The sequence below is a fragment of the Rattus norvegicus genome, chromosome 1 (assembly GCF_036323735.1).
Source record: "Rattus norvegicus strain BN/NHsdMcwi chromosome 1, GRCr8, whole genome shotgun sequence".
Taxonomy (NCBI): Eukaryota; Metazoa; Chordata; class Mammalia; order Rodentia; family Muridae; genus Rattus; species Rattus norvegicus.
This window is the reverse complement of record NC_086019.1, coordinates 153654609-153668054: the sequence shown is the minus strand read 5'-3', so window position 1 is coordinate 153668054 and position 13446 is coordinate 153654609. Positions and strand designations below refer to the sequence as shown.

General features: G+C 45.6%; 1 protein-coding gene across 1 annotated transcript in view; it reads left to right on the top strand.

Annotated features, from left to right (window-relative positions):
- Positions 1–12944: 12944 nt before the first annotated feature.
- Ccdc83 (coiled-coil domain containing 83) overlaps positions 12945–13446 on the top strand; it is a 74325-nt gene continuing 73823 nt past the window's right edge. The window contains exon 1 of the mRNA XM_063280970.1: positions 12945–13381. The gene's annotated coding sequence lies outside the window, so the exon portion shown is untranslated. The remainder of the gene's footprint in view (positions 13382–13446) is intronic.

Genomic DNA, 13446 nt, shown 5'->3' with positions numbered 1-13446 from the left:
CAGTAAACAAACAATTCTGGGACTTGCAAAGGAAGCACAAGAACCCCGGGGGCACCTCTGACTTTGAACTAGAGGAAACCACCACGTGCTATCATGCCACTAACGGAGAACACATTTACAGTTTGTCTAAGTGAAGAGTAGAAACAGAATCTCCAAGACTTGAGAGCTCATGTTGCTCAGAATGCAACTAAAAAAACTCATAGTGTCGATGCTCTATGGCCTCTGAACAGGGCATTCTGGGGCCTCACTAATGCAGGTGGACATGGTATGAGTAGGATCAGAGTGGCACTCAGCTAGAGGGTCTGCATGAATGTCAAACTGGGGCTGGGGCTGGGCAGATAACGCTAGAGGTTGGACATTGAGAGGAGGGATTGGGGGAGGAATGGAGGGGGGAGAGGGAAGGGAAGAGAGACATTAAAAGAAGCAGGTATCATTGAAAATGACACACAGTCTACAAAAGACTGCCTGAAGTCTGGTTTCTGATCATCTTTTTGAGAGATGATGGCACTGAGAACTGTCTCCCTGAGTTTGAATGGTTACAGAACCTTCCAGAATTTACACATAATTAGTTACCTCAGATTGCCAAGGTTTGCACTGATCCAAACCATGCCGTGGTTAGTGAGACCTGTCAATGGTGCATATTAGCTATTTCTATTTTTTTCTGCTTATGATAAAGCACAGATATTCAACCTTACTCTTGGCCCCTGGAGAATTCCTAACAGCAAATGATACAATGGGAGGGGAGCTCTCCACTTACTTGGAAGCAAGCCCTTCGTGGAGTGTTAGGGAAGAAGGGACAGAGCAGGTTAGACACCATCTGTATCCATCCTCCATGATTTCTTAGAAATGTCCCCAAGCTTCTGGATACCCTGAAAAGGGACCCAGCCCACAGCCCCAGGGACTATATGTAGCCAAGAATAGCTGTGAAGCTCAGTGTGTGTGTATGTGTGTGTGTGTGTGTGTGTGTGTGTGTGTGTGTTATTACTTGTGATTCAATTGTGCATTTCTTCAGTGCGAACATTTTAGATGGCAATATAATTCACATTGTTGATGGGTGGGACACACCTACCCCATACCCTTGGAAGTTTTCAATCATTTTAAGCAAAAAGTCCCATCTTTTTTTAAAATTTTTTTAGATATATTTCTTTACTTACATTTCAAATGTTATTCCCTTTCCCGGTTTCCTGTCCATAATCCCCCATTCCCTCCTCCTCCCCCATACAGGTGTTCCCCCCATACATCCCCCTTACTGCCCCACCATATTCCCCTGCACTGGGGGTCCAACTTAGGCAGGACCAAGGGCTTCCCCTTCCACTGGTGCTCTTACTAGGCTACTCTCTGCTACATATGCAGTTGGAGCCCTGGGTCAGTCCATGTATAGTCTTTGGGTAGTGGTTTAGTCCCTGGAAGCTCTGGTTGGTTGGCATTGTTGTTCTTATGGGGTTGCAAACTCCTTCAACTCTTTCAGTCCTTCCTCTAATTCCCCCCAAGGGGGTCATGTTCTCAGTTCAGTGGTTTGCTGCTAACATTGACCTCTGTCTGTATTGGACATGCTCTGGATGTGTCTCTCAGGAGAGATCTATATCCGGTCCCTGTCAGCATGCATTTTTTAGCTTCATCCATCTTATCTAGTTTTGGTGGCTGTATATATATTGGCCACATGTGGGGCAGGCTCTGAATAAGCCCCATCTTCTAATACTGTTTAACTTACACCCTCAGCATTTAAACTAGATACAAGCAAAGCTGTTTTTATCGGGGTAGAAATTGGAGCCCAGACGGTTTCCCTCCTGCACCCCAAAGCCTTTGGAAACCTCCAGCAGCAGCAGCAGCAGCAGCAGCAGCAGCGCCAGCACCACCACCAGCCCACTGGGATTCCATGAGGCTGTTTGAAAAGCATGCCTTTGGGGCTGGAGAGATGGCTCGGTGGTTAAGAGCACCCAACTGCTCTTCCAGAGGTCCTGAGTTCAATTCCCAGCAACCACATGGTGGCTCACAACCATCTGTAGTGGGATCCGATTCCCTCTTCTGGTGTATCTGAAGACAGCTACAGTGTACTTATATATAATAAATGAATAAATAAATCTTAAAAAAAAAAGAAAAGCATGCCTTTCATTGGCCCTATCTATATACAAATGAGGAAAAGAAGGATCATGCCAACAAGATCAAGGCCACCATCAGCTTGTCTCACCTCCCATCATGGCTGTTACTCTATAGCTAGCATAGGTGTCTTTGGTCTTCACAGCAAGCCATTTCTACCTGTGATTCTCCCCGTGTGAAACACCGCCACCCATCATGCCTCTTGATCTTTGCACATCCTTTCCCATCAGCCTGGCCCTTCCACAGCCCCTTGGGTCTCATCAGAAGCCAACTTTGTTTGCTATGCTCCTCCCAGTGGCAGGCAAGCAGTAAGGAAGGGTTTCTAACTCTATTTCACATGGCTGAAGGTTCATACTTACAGGAACTTGCCCCATGGCTGCAAGCCAACCCCCAGGGTTCAGGAATGTTGATGTCTTTCCTCTCAGATGTGAGTCATGACCAAATCCTTGTCAGATCCCTGTTGGTTGCTCTTTAGAGAGTTCTGATGGGCTTTCATCACTGTCGGGTTGAAGAATCAGATAATGGGAAGAATGCTTTCAGGAAACAGAAAGTGACAGAAATGTTGGTGGCTGCTGATAGCCATTGCCGCAGAGGACACAGAGACTTATCTGAAAATGCCTATTCTTAGAATGACAGTTTTTAGACATCATCTGACCTTCCATCAGCCTGAGGGGGTGGAAATAAGTAGGCCTTGAATCTGACTACTGTCTAACTCCAGTAAACATACTTGGACGTTTCCAGTAGATAGTCTTTCAAATGCTCCACAAAGACTTATTCACCATGATAGCAAACTGCAGCCATGAAACACTCTGTCGGGTTCTTCACTGGCAACTTTGTGGTGGATTAATTTCTCCCAGAAGCCTCATCTGGGCTGGGGAAAAGCCACATAAACATCAGTTAATGTTACTCTACAAATTTCTGAATATGTAATCGGTCAGAAATGCTAAATCAACGTATTCCAAAATTGACTCTCGGTATTATTTTGTTGGCAGTAAATTATTAAGAGAAACTAATTATGTCTTCAGAGGGAACTACCCAGGCACTCGGAAGCTGTTCAGAATGACCGGGCCAGCTACCTCTACTCTGCTATAAGGTGACTCATCTTGGTAAACAGGCTTTTAATTACGAAGGAAATTTACATCCTCATCCCTCAAAGAGAAGGGAGAAACCACAAACCATTTAACTGTCTACATTCTCTATCTTTGCTTATCGCTGGGCCCGTGTACAAAGGGAATCTACCTGGAAGGACCATTTCTCACACAATAATCCCTTTCAGTCAAACAGGACTTAGCAACTTATAAAGTATGTTCACCTTTGACCTTTCACTTGGTCCTCCCAATAGCTCCTGAAAATAGGTAGAGCAAGAATTGGAGTCCCGGCTGGTGCTCAGCAGTTAGAGCACCAAATGCTCGTCCAGAGAACCTGGGCTCCAATCCCAGTGCCCAGAAGGCAGCCCACGACTTCTGTAACTCAAGTTCCAGTGGATCCAATGGGGTCTCTCTCACCCCCATGGACACCAGACACATACGTGGTATACAGGCAAACACTGATAAAATAAAAATAAATCTTTTTTTTAGAAAAAAAAACCTCAATTTTAAAATAAATAGAATTAGGGTTAACGTTAGTTCATGCACAGGTTGTGGACACAGGTTGAGATTCGTGACCCTTGGGTCAGTCTCAGGGACATAATCATCAGGTAGGTCTTGGTTAGGTCTATTGTCTCAGATCGTATGACAGAGGGATCCTGGCTCTGCAACAGTATTTCCCAAACTAAACAGCTTAAAGCCATGATGATCCACAGAGGTGCATGGGAAGCCACGGTGGGCAAAGTACAAAGGTGGGGGGGCGTTCAGCTGCCCAACTAAGGACTCAATGTTTCCATGGGCTGGGTGTGTGTTTATTAATGTGTCAAGTGCATGTCTTTTAACATACTGAATGCCCAGCACATTTTTAAAGTATTCCACTGCTTTTATTTTTAGTTTTTAGTCCTAAATGTCTCTATATTATTAGTCTAAGCTTCTCACTTTACAGATTGGAAGACGATTAATTTGAAATTTTCATGCCCAACTAGGAGCCTGGAAGTACTCTCCATACCCAGTTTATTCCTGTCCCCACATTAGCATAAAAATTATTTGACACAATGTGTTATTTATATCCACGGTGCTCAAACTTGAATGCATGTCAGGATCATCCGCAGGGCTTGTCACAGATCTCTGTGTCCTATCCTCACAGCAGTGTCTTGGTGAGAGACCAAGAATTTACTTTCCTAATTAGTTTCGGGTGATGTAGATTGTGATTGTTGACGACTATACTCTGAACACTAGCTGCCCATGGAATATCAAACAATTAAACTAAATTGACCAGGGAATTATGCACCTCACTAATTTATTTCATTTGGTGTTAATAATAAAGGGACATCTGCCCTTCAGAATTTGTAATGCATTACTTTGCCACCTCACTATGTCATCAGTCCCTAGCCGTGATAGCCCATCGCGTCAAAGATCCTTCACTCTCCTTTGGTGAAGCCCTGGACACATCAACTTGTCCAACCTTTGAGTTGTCGGCAGTAAGGGGTCAGTCCTTGTGTACACTTCTCTCTGTGAGAGACTTTATTCAGGCCACCCGCCTCTCCTTTAGGGGGACACAAGTTTCTCAGAGGTGTCTTTCAAACTATGAAGACAAGAATCTGAGGAGCCTCTAACTACCCTATCCTTCAACAGGACAATCCTAAAGTTCGTCTAATCGACCGCTCAGAAATCAGATGGAATTCTTATTGTTCGCAGCAGGACCCACTCACCAGCACACTTTCCTGTTCTGCTTTTTGATGGGCTTCTTGGGATCACTTCTGGTCTAAGCTACCTTCATACGATGTCTTAGATCAGCTTTTCAGGGGAAATAAAACCAAGATGGCCTGTCTCTGAGCTCTTCCCCAACTCAGGTATGCCGGGCTCCTGCACTTTCAGTTCCGTGTCGTTGGGTCTCATTCACAGGTCTCAGGTGGGACCCAAGACCAATGCTGAGGGTGCGCATTCGTAAGTCAGTAAGGCAGACTGTTTGCCTTCGCAACAGTACAGCTACAGGCTGGTGACCCGGGAATGCACGATTCCGTCACCGCTAGCTTAAGCAGTCACTCCAGAAAGAGGCCTAAGTTCGCCAACATGAGACCCATGAGGTTCGTAAGAAAACAAACAAAATATAGAAAGCACCTGTCAGTTTTAGATAAGCTTGGCAAATATTTGAATTTGAGGAGTGGAGTTTTCAGCAACAACGGCGTAGACATTTGTCACACATTCGTCACGCTAGTGTGCAAAACTCCAAGGGGCAAGGAAAGCACTGAGAAATAAGTCCTCAAAAATCCAAGGGGGAAAGAAAGGGGCCGAGAAATAAGTCCTCAAACTGAAGCCAATTAAGGAAAGTAGATACTTTCGGTATTTTTTCTTTTAAAACTGGAGCCAAATCTTATCCAAAATATAAAAACAATTCATGTATCATTCTGAACAGTTTGGGGTGGCTTGATTTTTTTTTTCAAAAACATCGTAAAACAAAACAAACAAAAACTGAGTCAGAAGGTGGCAGGTGACAGCCAGGCACAGACTGCTTGGATCTCCAGGGAACAAACAGAACAGTTGGACAGCAGCCGTCCTCAAAAATGGGTATTAGCAGAAAAACAACTGGTTTCAGTTACAAAGAAAGAAAGGGGATTTTGGAAAGCAGACTAGGAGGATTCAGTCCCCACTGTGGAAATAAGTATTGCAACAAATAATTCAGAGGGAAAGAGAGCGCCGGGGAGAACCTCATGGGTACCCGGGCAACTACCCTGCAAGGTGGGTCATGGATGTGGGGGAGAGCACCTCTTCTTTTTAAAGACCTCTGCTGGGTCAGTTAGGCTGCTCAGAAGCAAATTTCCTTCTCTGCCTATCTTACTGAAGGAACCCAGAGCAAGTATCACTACCCAGAGAATGCCTCTAAATAGACAAGAAACTTTGGATCAGAATGCACAGTGTTCTGTGCCATAGAAATCTGGTCCAAGCCACCCTCTGGAGTAGATATCATGGAGACAAGCCTGGTGCACGGCCACTATGCAAGGGCAGGCATAGATTCAAGCCCAGAACTCATATCGCTGCAAGGAACTACAAAGGTTGACTGGGCACTCGAACTATCCTATGAGGGACCACACACAAGGGGGACCAAACCTGCAAGGGACTACACAGAGGCAAGACAATCTTGCCCCTGCAAGAACGCATAGAAACAAATGACCTCACCATGTTCAGGTAAGGGACCACACACAGACTCTACAGTCCGACCCAGATGCCCTGTCACACAGCCTTTATTTAATATCTAATTTCAACTTTGTTCTATTCTCCCCTGCCCTCAAAACCGACCTTTCATGGTGTTCTCAAAGAACTTCAGTTGCCTGGAGTTGAGAGCAGAGGTTCTCCCTACCTCAGCCTGGGACTCTCATATATATTCTGTATTATCGTGTATAATTAAGTATATGGAACTATGAGGTGTGTGGATTGTAATGAGGATAATGATGTATTAGGAATACTGTTTATCAACTGTTAACATGACTTCTGTCATATGTAATGTCTTCTTCCAACATTTTGTCCCAGGCCCTGTACTGGTAAGCTTTTAGGGTGGTTCTAGGAGGAATTAAAGGGAATACTGGGTGGGGGAGGGAGAATATGACCAAAATATATTGAATGCATATATATTATCAGATAATTAATAAAAATATACTATATTTTTAAAAGGCAAGAAAGTAAGTCTCTAAACATCAAATTTCCTAGGGTACACATGCATTATGAACTTGATAAATATGCTCTAAAAATTATACAGGGTGTAGGGTATAAATACCTACATATATATATGCAATTTTTAAAAGAAAGGGGAAAACATTTATGGGGGGAGAGGGGGGGGATGCTTCAGTGATTCAGAGCACTGGCTGCTCTTGCAGAGGACCAGGTTTGATTCCCTGAAGCCACATGGCAGCTCACAGCTATCTCTAACTCCATTCCCAGGGGATCAGACTTCCTCTTACAACATCCCAGGGCACCGCACACCTGCACACACTTACATGCAGGAAAACCATATCAAATAAAAACATGGCTTCAGAAAAAAAGAAAACATTTCCAACTAATAAATATAACATATATAATACTACATATTAGATTTAAAGCAAATCCAGTTTTATTTACTTATTTATTTATTTATTTATTTATTTATTTATTTGCTCCAATGTATTATGGTGACTTTAGAGCCTTTGGAAGTGCTGTGTAACATATTCTTAGATGACAGACGTAAGTACAAAGATATTGGCACTTTAACTCCCAGAACTGACTTCTCTCTAGACACTCCACAGATTCACTATTACAAAAATTGTTTATACTCTGGTTTTTTCATGTTTTCTCCTTGCCACATGAGGGTAAATTAAAAATGGTCTTCTCAAGTGTTCAACAAACATAAGTTTTCTGTCTTTCTATTTATGGAAACAGGCACCAAAGTTAGTTATCGTTATGTCCCATAATTATTTGCAATACTCCTGCATGCCCCACCCCTGCCCACAGGTAGGCCTCTCTCCCCTGTTTGCACAGAAGGGAGGCTATGTATGCGGACACAGGGAGGAGCCAATCATCCACAAGCCAGAAGACAGCCCTCAGCAAGCATGACCCTGAGTGCATCCAGACCTGGGCTCCCAGCCTCCAGCGCTGGGAGAACTTTACAGTTCTGTTGTTGAACTGTGGTAATACTAACACTCCGACACACTTCTCGGAATGGTCCTCAGCACAGTCTTTAAAAACAAAATGATGGGGAGAACAGGTAAGCCATTTGATTCCTGACACCGCTAGCAATTACATTGAATTCTGGTGATGTCAGGTCCTCACCAAAATGGTTCCAAGCCCAGTTTCCACATTGGTGGGACACACATTCCAATGGCTAGCCCTCCCTCAGAACGAGCCTCTGGTGGTTTGTAGGACCAGGTGTGGATTGGGTAAATGACAAGCAGCATTTTTTTTCTTCATTCTCTGCTAGCTCCTAACAATCAGGACTTTTGTGTAACTGGTCTGTTCTAAACCAGGGGCTTAGCCTCAGAGCACTCTAAGTCTAGGGCAGCTGCTGTGGAAAACTGCCCTGTGCATTGTGGGATATTTAAGAGAATGCCCGCTTCACCCTGCTCAGTCATAACAGTGTTCAATGCCTGTAGATATTGCCACATGGGCACTAGGGGACAAAAATCACCCTGGTTGAGAACACATTGATTTGAGCCTTAGAGGTCATGGCCTACATTTACTGAAGTCTGTCAACTTCTAACAACCACCTGAGGGGGAGCATGGAGCAGTTTAAAAAATGAAGTGATTGTGCATTTCCTCTCAAATGCAGCCAGTGGGACAGAATTTGTGAAGAAAGACGGACCTAGGATGGTAGGGGGGAAAGGTACTGTTTGAGAGTTATAAATATTCTGTGTGTCATATACAACTATTTCCTTTGGAAGACACACGGCGAAGTTCTCCACACATATAATAATCATGAGTTTTGGCACATATAAAAACCATGAATTCCAGGACAGCCAGGGCCACATTGAGAAATCCCTGTCTCAAAAGGAACAAAAAGAACACAAACATTTTATAATTTTATAATCTACTCACTAACGTGACCCTGACCAGTCTAGTGACTCCATATCAAAACTGTCAAACACGGGACAGAAGTTTGTTAGCCACATTGGCTCTGCACTTTCTTTCTGTCGTGCCTCCCAGCCTCTAGTCCTCATCCCCAGCCCAATCTTGCTTCACTGGTCTTCCTTGGTCTTGCTTTGGGCTGGGAAAGCCCTGGTGCTCACAGGATGAAGTTAATCTCCCTGACACTGCCTCATCCACTCCACCTGTTCTTGGCTATACACTAGACAGCTGAGAGCCGTCTCTAATGGCACTGAACTGAGCCCACTTGCCTTTATAGATCATGTTCTCGAACTCAAGCACAATGTGGTGATTGTTCTTAGGCTTATAAGAAAATTAAAAACAAAACAAACAGGCTGCCTGGGCTCCCCCATTCAGCTATCCCCCTGTGCTGTCGCCTCTATTACTATGCTTTAGACACAAAGACCTTAACCTTGTGTGGCCTTCCTTGCCTACTTTCAGTAGCACAGGCTACCTGGCTAGCTGGTAGGTTTTTGGTTTTGTTTCGTTCTAGTTGATGGAAATCACCTACAGGCAAGAGACTTCAAATGCCTGTCTCCCGGACCTTTTGTCTCCCTCGGGATTTGACAGCAGGGAGTTGGGAGAGCAGTGGGAAGTGGCGCCCTCTACTGTTAGTCTCTGTGGGGGCCTTGGTTATCGGGAACCTTAGCCCTTGGCAGTGGCCACTGTTGCAAAATCTCAGTCCAGAGTCTAAAACCTTGTTCCTAGAAGAGTTGATAGGCCTGTGAGATTTTTCATGTCCCCTCCTCTGGCTCCTTTTCTCAGTTCTCCTCTGTTGTCATGGTCCCTGTAATTCCACTATCCTTCCTGCCCTGGCCACTCTCAAACTGCTCAACACCTCTTTCAAACCACCAGGCAGGCCACGCTCTGATCACTTCCACAGCTCAGAGGCTGCTGCTGGGATGCTCACGGTTTGACTCAGGGTTTATTTCCGGACATAGTACGCCAACTGGGTTCCCCACCGCTACTCCAAGGACGTTTAGAGTCATTCAGTCATGGGGGGGGGGGGAACTTTGGCAGTCTACTTCTAGCTGGATTTTGGGTTAAAACTGGCATCAGACATTGAGGGACCCATAGGCAGTGCCTGACTCACTGGCACCCTCTCATTCATCTGTAAACTCAGCACCCGGAGGTAGAGGCAGAAGGATCAAGAGTTCCAATTTAGGCCAGGCGGTGGCGGCACACACCTTTGATCCCAGCACTCCGGAGGCAGAGGCAAGCAGATCTCTGTGAGTTCAAGGCCAACCTGGTCTACAGAGTAAATTCCAGGGCAGCCAGGCTACATGAGCCAGAGCAGATAAGAATGGTGTCACACACACCCAAAAAAGTTCAAAGTCACTCTTGACTCCATAAGTTCAAGGACAGCTTGTCTTGGTCTCAAGAAATAAAGAAAGGTTATCTTACATGAAGGGAGAAGGAGAACCAGTGAGTGCTGTTGGGAAGAAGACAAAAAGAGAAGAGCAGTGGGAGTGCTGATATGAGGAAGATGCAGTGTATATCTATATATAATCTGAGAGAGAGAGAGAGAGAGAGAGAGAGAGAGAGAGAGAATGTGTATGTACACAATGTCACAATGAAACCTATTATTTTAATATGCTAACCAAAAAATGAGTATCTTTACTCATAACTGTCATAAGGTAAGGAATGCTACAGAAGGGAGATGTTCTGAGCACTGTGGTGGGCTCCCTCATCCCCCCACCCCAACCCTGCTGCACATATTTTTCTCTGCATTCACCCTGCAAGTCTAGCAACCATTTCTAGCAGTACTGGTTGCAGACCTCCCTGACCCATGGGGTACAAGAGTATTGTTGGTCCCTGCAAGCTCTAAGTGTCTCATAGTCAGCACCCTCTGGAGCCCATGATGAATGAGAGCTAACTACCCAGCCTACTGAGCTGTGTCCCAGAGTCCCTAAAAACCAACCCCATTACCCAATCTCTAGAGAACGTATTCATCAACAAACCCTGACATCTCTACCTTTCTAGGTTTCGCCATTCTCCTAACTTTTTGAGAGCACTTCCCAATAAACCTACTCATACACGAACCCCAACTCGAGGATGCCCTTCTAGGGGAAGCCAGTTGATAACCGCAGCATGGGCCAGGGTGACTTTCCACAGCCCTGAGTAGGCATGATGCCCAAGGGCCTTACCAGTCACATCAGGAACTCTTTGCTCCTGCCTCTGTGGGAAGCCACATAAGATCATAAACAAAGAATGGAGACTCTGGCAAAATGTAGAGAAAGAGCTGGAGTCAAGAAAGCTAGGTGGGGAAAGACAGCCAGATTTCCGTCACGTCAGAATACTAGGACCTGCCCTAAGGGGAGAGAGGCAGTAAAGAAACCCTGCTAAGACTGCCTTTGCTGCTCACCCTAGCCAGAGTCGCCCTGGCTTGCAGCAAGCCACTATTTAGCTGTTCTCTAGCACACGCAAAAAAAACAACCCACACCTCCCGGGTTTGGCAAGGCCAGCAGAATCCTCGCTCAGGGCAGGGATGGAGTATGTACAGCTTTCCCAGAGTCTGGTTTTGCCTGTAGCTTGTACCACCTCTGTCTGTAGCCACCATGGCTGTTTAACACTGGGGAGCAAGCCAGACTCAGATTTCACATCACAGCTTCTGGGACTTGGAGACATGTTAAAATGGGGGCTTGGGGAGTGGGGGCACCACTTTCAGAGAAACTCAGCCAGCCAAGAGTCATCACCATTCTGTAACTCCTAATGAACTCATGTTACGAACGAAGGTGAACTTTGGACCGTTGACCACGCCAATATGGGGAGGAGGGGGTTGGTGTTGCTTGACAACAAAGGCCATCCCCACTGATAGATGAACTGGGCCAAAGGAGGACCTTTCAACATCAGGACCCCAAAGCATTGGCTCTTCTGTACCAATCAGCGGTTCTCAGAGTCTGGATGTTCACCGGGACAGCCTCTCTCCATGTGATTGCCCTGATGGGGCCCCAGAGCTGAAGTCTACATAGGCTTGCCTTCCCTGGGTGTCTCATTTCAGTGGAATAACATCTATGGCTCTTTGGCTATGGTCTTCTCAGCTAGGATGTTGGTAGACAATGTCCTCGAATCCACATGAGGTGGAAGGAACATACCACAATCTCCCTTTTCCTCTGGTTTCAAAACGTAGTGCACAACACTGGGTTTGCTAAGATGCGCGGCACAGTCCTAAAAATACATCTTCATGTTTCTGTCCGCAGATGAATACAGGGCTGAAGAGACGCGAGTTATGATTGCCTCTGCCTCGTTCCCCAGATGTGAGGTAGAGCTGTGAATATGTCCTGCTTCTTTTAATATGTGTGTGGATGTTGTGCTGGGAGCAGGTTTCATAGGCTGCCTCCCAGTGTGGGGGTGGACATCTCACCTGTGTCACGGAAGCCTTAAGCGGTTGCGCAAGCTCATAGGTGGAGACGGGGAGATGAAGTCATGGTTTTTCCAGGCACTGTGGTCCTGCAAGGAGTAGAGCCTGAGACATACTCCTTGGACCAGAAACTGGATCCAAATGAGAGGCTCTTGGCAAAATAGAAACTGGAACTGTGGTCAGTGAAGTTCACCCCTGCTCCCAGCCTCGCCCTGACCTTTCCCACCCTCCTCTACACCAGCCAGGGTTTTGTCATCAAGCAAGCTTTCTAAATGACTTACAGGACCTGGTGTGATGTTTCCTGCTTGCCTCTCCTCTGCCTTATCGCACTCCTCTCTTGCCTCTGGGGTCCCACCATCTCGTCATAGCAAATGCCTTTAGCTTCACTAGAAACTCAGCACTCTCACCTCTGGGTCTTTGTCTCTGTCAGCTCCAACCAGCACACCAAACCAAATTAGTCATTTCCTCTAGGCTTGCCCTTGAGACAGTCTAGCAAGGCAGTCAGTCGGCTTGCCTCACTCTCTCCTAGGGTTCACCAATGGAGAAGACACTTTACTCTTGTGTTTTTTTTCCACCTAAAGTCAAAGCTCTCCCAGGCAAATACAGGATCTGCCCGACATCTGACCTCATGAGCTACACTGAGCTCAAACTGTTCAAACAGCTCCCAGACCCCGCCCTCTCTCACAGAAACTGTGAGGTAATAAGTGAATCACTGTTTAGAGTGGTTTTCTATCATAATAAGTAACTAATATGCTATTAAAACTAGGTGGTTTAAAACAATGACTTATCACATCTCCTTGATCCCCTAGCTCCTCACTGGAGAGCCCTTCTTTCTCACGCACAAACTGAGATCATTTCGGCAATGCCAAGCTGATGGAGAGGCCGGAGGGAAGGGTCCAACATGACATCACTCATATGTCTGGCATTCTGTGGGATAGAATATGGTTTCTAGACACCCTCTAGCCCACAGGATGATGGCTAAATGATTACCCACAATGCCTATGCTGCGACTCTCTGGCAAGGTTATCCCATAGCAGATGGGACTGTGTGAAAGTTTACTCCCTCCAGAGCAAGTATCCCAAAAGAATCGGAACAATCTGCATGATCCACTTCAACCCAGTTCCAGAAGTGACAGAGAATCATTCTGCTGCTCACTCTCGGTGGAAGCAATCGTGAACAAACCAGAATCAGGCAGAAGGAATAGAAGGTCCATTTCCTGATGAGAAGGGTAAAGAATTTGAACGTACTTTGTAAAAATTAACTTTGCTTAAATATAGTTTATATACAAAAAGA